This window comes from Triticum dicoccoides, chromosome 5B, assembly GCF_002162155.2.
Source record: "Triticum dicoccoides isolate Atlit2015 ecotype Zavitan chromosome 5B, WEW_v2.0, whole genome shotgun sequence".
NCBI lineage: Eukaryota > Viridiplantae > Streptophyta > Magnoliopsida > Poales > Poaceae > Triticum > Triticum dicoccoides.
Window position 1 is genome coordinate 565,048,539 of NC_041389.1, and position 9,113 is coordinate 565,057,651.

Consider the following 9,113-nt stretch of genomic DNA (forward strand, 5'->3'; position numbering starts at 1 on the left):
ACCACCACCACACACACAGAGTCCAAAATTGTGTTTGCCCAACTATTGCAGGTCGCCTTGACTTGTTATGAAATACTCCATCTGTTTTAAAATAGATGACCCAACTTTGTACTAACTTTAGTATAAAGTTAGTACAAAGTTGAGTCATCTATTTTGGAACGGAGGGAGTAGAACACTGGAGCTTAAAGTAAAAGCTTCGACAAGGTTTGCGGGGTAGAATGAATTTCTTCTTCACTCACACTTTGGGACACATTGCATCTTGCCTTTTTCCATGTACATACTTCCAGTAGTAGCAATGGATAGTGGCTCCTTCACCATTGCTTATTTAGGTTGACTGGCATGCCAAATTACGTCGCTGATTGTTGTGTACTTCTGTTGAACATTACATTAGGTTGTTGATTTTCTGTCTTCTGTCGGAAGAAAAGATTGTTTATTACTTGGTTGTTCTATTTGTTGTCATATTTCCTGTTCTGACGGTAGAGGTGGCAGCCTGTTTTATGGGTGCTCTGCTTTCAGATATATTGATGTATGTAGTACTTCCGTTATCCTGAACTTGGCAATGCCATAAAAGAAAAGCTTGCCTGTGAGTTGCTTTCTTTCTGATATTCTGCAGATTAACCATTGGCACTTACAAGTTCACTGAGAGGAAGAATCGACTGCCCTTGATCGACCTAATGAGAGGGATTGACGAGTCTTATGTCTGGGTTGGACCATACTCCAATGAGCCTAGGATGGTGCCATAGCTTGTCTAGGTATAACTTAAATATCAGTCCTGAAGAGGTGCGCATGGCACTTTGATATTGCCACTACTACCGCCGTTCCTTTTTTTCTTGACTGAAGAAGCCCCTTTAGTGTGATTTTTTATAGATAAAAAAAGGTGTACAAGATTTGCATGTCCTTAGGCGGAAAAAAATAAAAATAAAAAGCAGGTTTAAACAAGGGGCTCAAACAAAAAGATGAAGCAACCAATCTAACAGGGGTTGATCTAGAGAAGGCTTCACCCGGAATCGATGAAACTTGTGTAGCTCATATGTGTTTTAAGTTTGCCAACTGCAGCATACCACATTGAAAAGGTGTGGTAGCACCTGGGAGTCCCGACCCTGGATTATCCTATGCGTCGAGCATCGTCAAGATTCGTGCTCTGTTTTGACAAACCACAGAGCATTTGCAGTGCAAGCATGCATGTCCAGGTCATTTCACGATTTTAATAGAGGTACTCAGCTCCGACAGCGGTGCAGGCTGGTGTCCGTTGACAAGACAAGTCACATCTCTTTTCATCTTTCTCCCCCACGCGATGTCTCGCATGCGAGAAAAAAGATCGAAATCCAAGAGAGAAAGAGAAAGATCGAAATCCAAGAGATGTGACTTGTCTTGTCAACAGACACCAGCCTGCACCGCTATCGGAGCTGAGTACCTCTATTAAAATCGTGAAATGGCTTGGACATGCATGCTTCCACTGCAAATGCTCCATGGTTTGTCAAAACAGAGCACGAATCTTGACGATGCTCGACGCACAGGATAACCGAGGGTCGGGACTCCCGGGTGCTACCACACCTTTTTGTTGTGTAATACAACTGTACTCTTTAAAGTTGTGCAATTCTAATGTGAACTGAGTGTAACTCACATGTTCAAGTCCTATTTTTGGCATGGGTGCTTATAATTTTCTGGATTATTTCAGTATTTAATGGCTTTATATTTTCATTGGTAAGACTAAAGGTTATATATGTAGTTAATTATTTTTTAACAAAAATATATAATGAGGGAATTGAATTTGGATTTGATGTGGAACCAAAGAATCAAAATCGTGAAATGCCATGAAATGAAAAAAAAAGACTCAGAATCGTGGAATGTCGGCCAACTTATGAATAGACAAGGGAAAAACATTAGCAAACACCCAATCGGTGAACATTCAAACCAAAAGCTCAAATTTTGTAGAACCCATTGGAAAAATTGATAACAAAAAATATTTAGCATGATTTTAAATTGAGTATCTACCCTGAATTGGAGGAGAGCTGAAAGCTGTAAAAATTATGGGTGTCAACTAAATAGTATGGGCGAATTGCTAAGCTCACATAGTTACGATTGGATGCTGTTTGAACACCAAATTTTGCAATCACCTACAAAATTTGGTCATAATCACAGCCACAAAGTTTCGTAATTTCTGGAAAAATTTTGCTCTTTTTTTATTCCACTGTTCATGTTGGGTGCAGTATTCCTGGTTGTGACCACAACTTTCCTAGAAGACAAATTGTTTAGGGCTTCTTTGAATCCAAGGATTTTTGTACGAAATTTAGAGGATCGGTGTCCTAGAAATTCTTTTGCGAGGGTTGTTTCGTTTGCATGATTGAATGTCATCACAAGTTTACTGTGGATTCCTTTGCATAACTAGTAAGCGTGCACGTGCAACGCACGTCTTTATTATGATATAAAATTATAATGTTTTATATGTAACAGTAAATAAATGACGGATTCTCCATCAGAATAATGGATATAATTTAACAAAAGCTTTCTTTTATTGACCGTCAGATATAGTTGTAGTACTCCCTTCGTAAAGAAATATAAGAGTGTTTAGATCACTAAAATAGTCATCTAAACAATCTTCTATTTATCTAGAGAGGGACTACTATCTATAAGTTATTGAATTAGCTGAATTAAACATAATAGAAAAGAAAAATCTATAAATGCCGCCATCATTGGTGGCTTCGCCTTGTACTAAGGACTTGGATGGTGATCAACGGCCCCATAATGCTATAGAATGAAATATGAGGAGAACCCTGACCAAATTTGCACTGTGTAATTTTAAAAAGTACAATAATTTCTTCCTTCACATATAAGAATCAGATTTCTATTACCTCCATCCCAAATTAATTGTTTTAGATTTATCTAGATATGGATGTATCTAACACGTGTCTAGATAAATCGTATCTAGCAAATCTAAGACAAGTAATTAGGGACAGAGGGAGTATGTAACAAAGAAATATAACCAATAAATAAAGCAATACACGTACATATTCCTCTTAGTATTTTGTACTCCCTCTGTAAACTAATATAAGAGTGTTTAGATAACTCAAGTGTTCTTTAATTATCTAAACGCTTTTATATTAGTTTACAGAGGGAGTACATGGATAAAACTGCCACTTAGGCCAACTCAATACTTGTTTCCTCCCTTGCCGCCCACGCTCCTTCGGGCATTATTGCCTCCTCTGATCCCACCGCCAACAATTTTCCTCCCGGCCACCAGTTCCTCCACTTCTCCCGGACCCGCTGCACCTGAGTGTTGCGCCGCTGCCTCCTGTGCTCGCCCCAGCCACCTCTTTCGCTCCTCTAGGCCACTTTCTGCACTGCTGCTCCCAGGCACCACCTCCAGTGCTACTTTCAGCTGCAGCTTCTCAGGATTCTCTTGGCCTCGTTCACCACTGGGCTCTTGTCGTTGGTGCTCGGTGTTGATGATGCCGACAATGGCCAAGAGCAGCGATATGGATAACAGAAATTGAAGATGATCTGTGACTACACCGACTTGTGTATCTGCAGAAACAGAAGACACTTTACAGTGATTAACTGAATTGTAGAAGGGCTAAAGGAAATCCAATAATCATAAAATAAGACATAGGTATAAAGTGGGACTGGTACAAATGTTTGCCATGATAAACTGGATGAAACAGTAGCTAAGCCGCAACTAAAAATTTATAAACTCTCACACTAAAATAACATACACAATTACTCAATGCTGCGACATCTTGATAGACAATGGTCTTGGTGCTTTTCTCTGATGTCATCTCTTAAACACCACCTTCTGTAGTTGGTGTGTATTGTAGACTGGTGACAACAGATTATATATTGGCCATTTCGACAAGTGTGTAATCAACTTTGAAAGACATTGATAAATACTGCAGTTATGCTAAGATGCTTTCATATTCATTAACCTACACAATTCTGTCTTGTTTTGTTAGGATAACAACCAGAACCAAAAAATAAAGACATCAAAAACTTAGTTTACATCTAATACATGGAATAATATTGGGTATATTTTGTCTGAACCCCATTAGCCCTCATAAAAATTGGCATAGCCAAGCCAAAAGGGCACGGCCAAGATATTGGAAAGTCTCCATTGTTTGGTTTGTAGCCATGGCACCTAAAATTCTTTGTTGGCAAAATCATGGACTTTCATTTGGATTGAGGCCAAATGTCTTCAGAACATTTGGCAACATACATCGGCATGAGTCTGTGGTTTAGTACTGAAATTCAGATTTTCGGTGATGAGGCAACAAAAGACGGTCAATTAGATATTTTACTGGACTACAACATATAATAGCATAGATGCAAGCAAGACTAATTGCAGTTTCAATCGACATGGTTTTATACATGTATTATTCAGCCCATACCTCGGTAATAACATCAGACCTAATGTCCCAAGCATGCATCAGCTTTGTTGCCTCGTCAGTCCAATTCATGTACTGCCAGCAAGAGGGATGGATGCAATTTAAACTTTCAACAAAATGACAAAGGATCCATCATGTTCAAAGTTCAGGAATTAAGGATCCATCAAGTCCAGAATTATATAGTTGACGGAATCACATGCACGTGCTAGTTCAAGAGTAGATTTTCTTTGTTGATAGAGTTGCAAATAACAAGTAGATTTTCTCTGTTGAATGCAACAAGTTGGTATGTTATCAAAATAACAAGAATGGGCTTGCAAGTACATAGGAGGTGTAGAACAAGTTTTTTTAATGTTTCAGCATTAAAACTAGCAAGGATGAGCTTGGAGGTTCATAGATGAAATACTACTCAAAATGAAAGACGAATGTCCCTTGCAGAAGGGAAGGGATCGAGGCAATCCAGTAATAGGTAAAATCATGATGACTTAAAAAATGTGGAATACACACAAAGTTTCTTATTGATGGTACCAGCAGGCTCAGAGTTTGTCACGTCGGTGTTGATGGACTGCACATTCGACTCATTGAGATTTCTACTTCACTGAATCTGAATGGTTTGGTCACACAAAAGCATGTTTTACAACAAAACTTAAAACTTGTAAAAAGGGTTGCAAGCCTGTCATTCAAGACTAACCATTGGACTTGGCTATAACCTACTAATATATGTGTTATCAATAATAGACTGTTAGAGCAATTGTGTCTTCTTGATTACTCATTTATATTTCTAGTGAAAGAAGCTCGCGCGAGTAAACTGTAAATAAGGTAGTACATTGAAATTGTTCTTGGGATCATTATACACGACAAATGGCATGAGAGTACTTGTACCGTTTTGATTCTACCTCTATTTGAACTTCATATGCTGCAAGAATATGTCAGTTATTGATGAAGTATTGATTTACCTGAGAACAAGCAGATCAGTGATCATAATCATACTGCGCTTGGCAAAAATAAAATTAGTTAAGAACGTCAGATTACCAGGATTGATTTACCTCGCTGTTGTAACCACAATTAGAAGTGCTCCCAACCACTGTTGGTCTATATGTAAAGTAGGTAATTGATGTACAAACACGTTGGACGACATCTCCTTCTAAAAGATAGCTACAAAAGAATTATTGATGTTATTAACCAGATCACCTTGCTGTGTGGATGATTGAGGTACATCAACATTCAGAACAAGAGTTGCGGTTCTCTTCTGTTCACGAGCCGTCTAGAGCTTCCTTAGGTGCTCGGCCTTCTTTTCGCCGCTTAGGTTGGCATACCATCCTTTCCCACCTTGTTTGTTGGCATATGCTCCTTTGTTGTTGGCTGAGAGCATAAACAATTTTGCCATTGTAATTCATGAATGTAGCAAGAATGTGATCTCACCTACTGAAGCGTGTGTTTGAGGTGTATTTGCAGAGATTGGGGCCGTAGAGGTCGCACATGTATCTGAAAAGAATAATTTACTCGTAAACAGTGAGAAAATGGCATTGTTGTCTGTGAGCATAATCAATTGTGACATTGTAATTAATGAATGTAGCAAGAATGTGATCTGACCTGAAGTGTGCATTTGAGGTGTATTTGCAGAGATTGAGGCCGTAGAGGTCACACATGTACCTGAAAAAAATAATTTAGTCGTAAACAATGAGTAAATGTCATGTCAGTATATAAGATAACAAGTGGATGGACAATCCTTTTGTATGTGTGTTGATTATGTCGCTGAAAGGGGTTGGTTGTACTATCTGTAACAGAGAAACAAACTCTTGTGAGAATTGGTCCTGGCTAGCACAGTCCAGAGCTGCAACCTTCTTTTGTTGTCGAGATATACGACGCTTCGCGTTGTATTCCGCTTTCTTCTCATGTGACATTCTAGCATACCATGATTGAACACTTTTCCTTTTAGGATCATTAGTATTAGGATTATTGGTTTGATTATCCTTGAGATTTGCACTCCCATTCATAGCTGTGTTCCTTAGGTCCTTCAGCGGGGAATGTTCTTCTGTTGCAAATGGAGCTACATCCATTCCTTTCTTAGTCATCTGCGGATATAATATTATAAATGTTAAACATATATAGAAGGCATAGAGAGTTGTGAAGATCTTCTAGGCAGGGCAGAATATGTGCTCTGGAATTCCCAAAATTCCCGATGTAATATAAATAATTGAGATGCCAAAAACAGAGGACGATCATGAAACACACACACCTGAACTCTATAATTTGTGCAGTGTTGTGCCATCAATGATGAAGTAGCCTTTTTAACTTTAGCTGTGGCATGAGAGATCGAGAGGAATCAAGGCTAATTTTTTTTCATCAATTAGTATATCTGTAACCAAATAATAGAGAAAAGATGACAGGCATAGCTGTTACAGATTAGATGACTCCTACATATCAGGTCAGTATCTCATTTGCCCTCTATCCATCTATTATTTGTGCATAACCTCTTCACTACAATCTCATTCTTCCTTGCTGTGATTTTTAAACAGGATAATGTGTGGTCAGTCTTGTTATTGTTCAGGCACTATTTGATGCCATATTCTGGACATCTCTTTGTTCCACTCATATCACCATATGCTGTCACTCATCTTTTGTTTTCTATTCTGTCACTCATCTTTTGTTTTATATTCTGTTGTCATTTGCACCGTACAATATGAATGCTCTAGAATTTGTATTTGCTGAACATGGGTCAGGATAATTGATAAAATTTAGAGACTAAGTAGCTTCTTTGCTGCAGATTTTATCTAGAGCTCTAAAATTGGACGTTGACAAAATAAAGGAAGAAAGTAATTGTACGTATTCTTGAAGCTGTTAGTATTGAAAACTTTCAAAATTAGTGACGATGATGAAGGTAATCACAAGCAGAGTACGATGAATTTTGCTCTAGTTGAAAAACAAACAACAGAAGAATGGATTGAGAGGGAAAGAGATGCCATGGTGGCTAGGTACCGATGCATGAGTAGCATATTCCGTAGGAGATACGGCCGGAGGAGGGCGGAGGTGGCAGCGTGCGCCACGTTCTCCAGCGGCCGTCCCGCACGCCTCGCCGCGTCGCCCGGCCGTGCGCCTCGCCGTGTCGCCGGCCGAAGAAGATGAGGCGGTGGCGGCTTGGCAGTTGGGAGGCACAGGGGTGAGGCGAAGAAGAGGCAGGGGGAGGTTACGGCGTCGGCGGCGGCTGCGGGAGGCGGTTCCTGCGGCTAACGGGGGCGCGAGGCTGCGGGAGGTATGGCGGGGCGGCGAACGGCGCGGGAGGAGGGGTTGAGAGACGTGCGGGGAGGAGAGGGCGAGGTCGTGCGGTCGTGTGCGGGTAGAGGTTTTATTTTTCTGAACGGCGGGGCAGATTAGGGATCGATGGATTTGGCTTAATGCGTGGCTTGTTGTGTTAAACACGGGAGGATTATTAGCCATCAGATATTGTAGATGAACGGTTAAAATTATTTAGATCTGCCCCTCTCTTCCTTTTATAGTGGTAGTAGATTAAGCTTCAAAAGCAAGTTTCTATCTAGTTGAATCCCTGGTAAATAGTAATTTATTTATGCCATGGTGCAATCAATAAAACATGGACGTGTGCATCACTCGACCCAGGTCGATGGCGTTTTCCCCTCCGGACAAAAAATACCATGATGTAAAGCAAACAAACTTGGTAGGTACTCAATTTGAGTAGACCATAGACGCAACGGAGCTTGAACATGTGTAGAGATGGCCGGGGGCGGAGGCAAGGGGTGCGAGCAGGTGGCAGGCACGGACCCCATCATCTCGCCCCCCTGTGAATGCTCGTAAGCATTTTTTATATATCAAAGTAGCATTTTTTGAGCTACAATGGACCAATATACCAGCACAAAGGCCCAACACAGAGAATCGCTAATTGTACTAGCCGAATCGTGAAAATAGGCACAGCTGCAGCCGTCAATCTCGTAGTGAGTTTTTTTCCTGGTTTTGTTCGTGGCTTCGTGCGCACATGCGCCGTCGCCTATTGGCCCTCGCTGCTTCTTTTGCTGCCACTGGAGCACAAAGCATTCCATGCTTCTCCTCCAATGATATAATCTTTAGCTGCTTCATCAACCGATGTTGGCATCATACTACATCAACTTCAACAACAAACTGCCGGTGGATTGGTCAGATCTAACACACGTAACAAATTTAAATTCTTGGTGAATTAGTGGTTTGTTCAGCTGATTGGATGTGGAACATTACAATTTCGAAACCTAATGTCACTCTTTGTTTAACGTTCCAGTGATTGGAGTATATATGAAGAGGAGGAAAACAACTAAAATAGTTTTTTTCTAGGGAGGCGTACTTTCAGCTCCAACATCATGCCACCAAAAGTACAAATCCATCTGACGCGTACATGCTAAAGCTATTATTAAACCAATAAAAATTTATCTTGTTGGTATTATCAAATATATATTGCCGCACAGTCATATCAATGCTACTTTTAACGCTAAATACTTTTATTGTGTCCCTTCAGCCATTATTATTTTTATCACCCACCCACATGTCTGGTTCCGCCCCTGGAGATGGCAATGTGGGCCGGAACATGGGGTGATTTGCCGGGAAAACAGCGCTGGGTGATTCACCCACTTCACCAGGACATCACCCTGGTGTGCCATGGCCAGCAGATGGCACGGAGGAGACAAAAGTTGACCGTGTATCGCCCCGACTAGCTCTCAGCAACGGTGCAAAAATATCGAGAGACCTGAGTTGCAG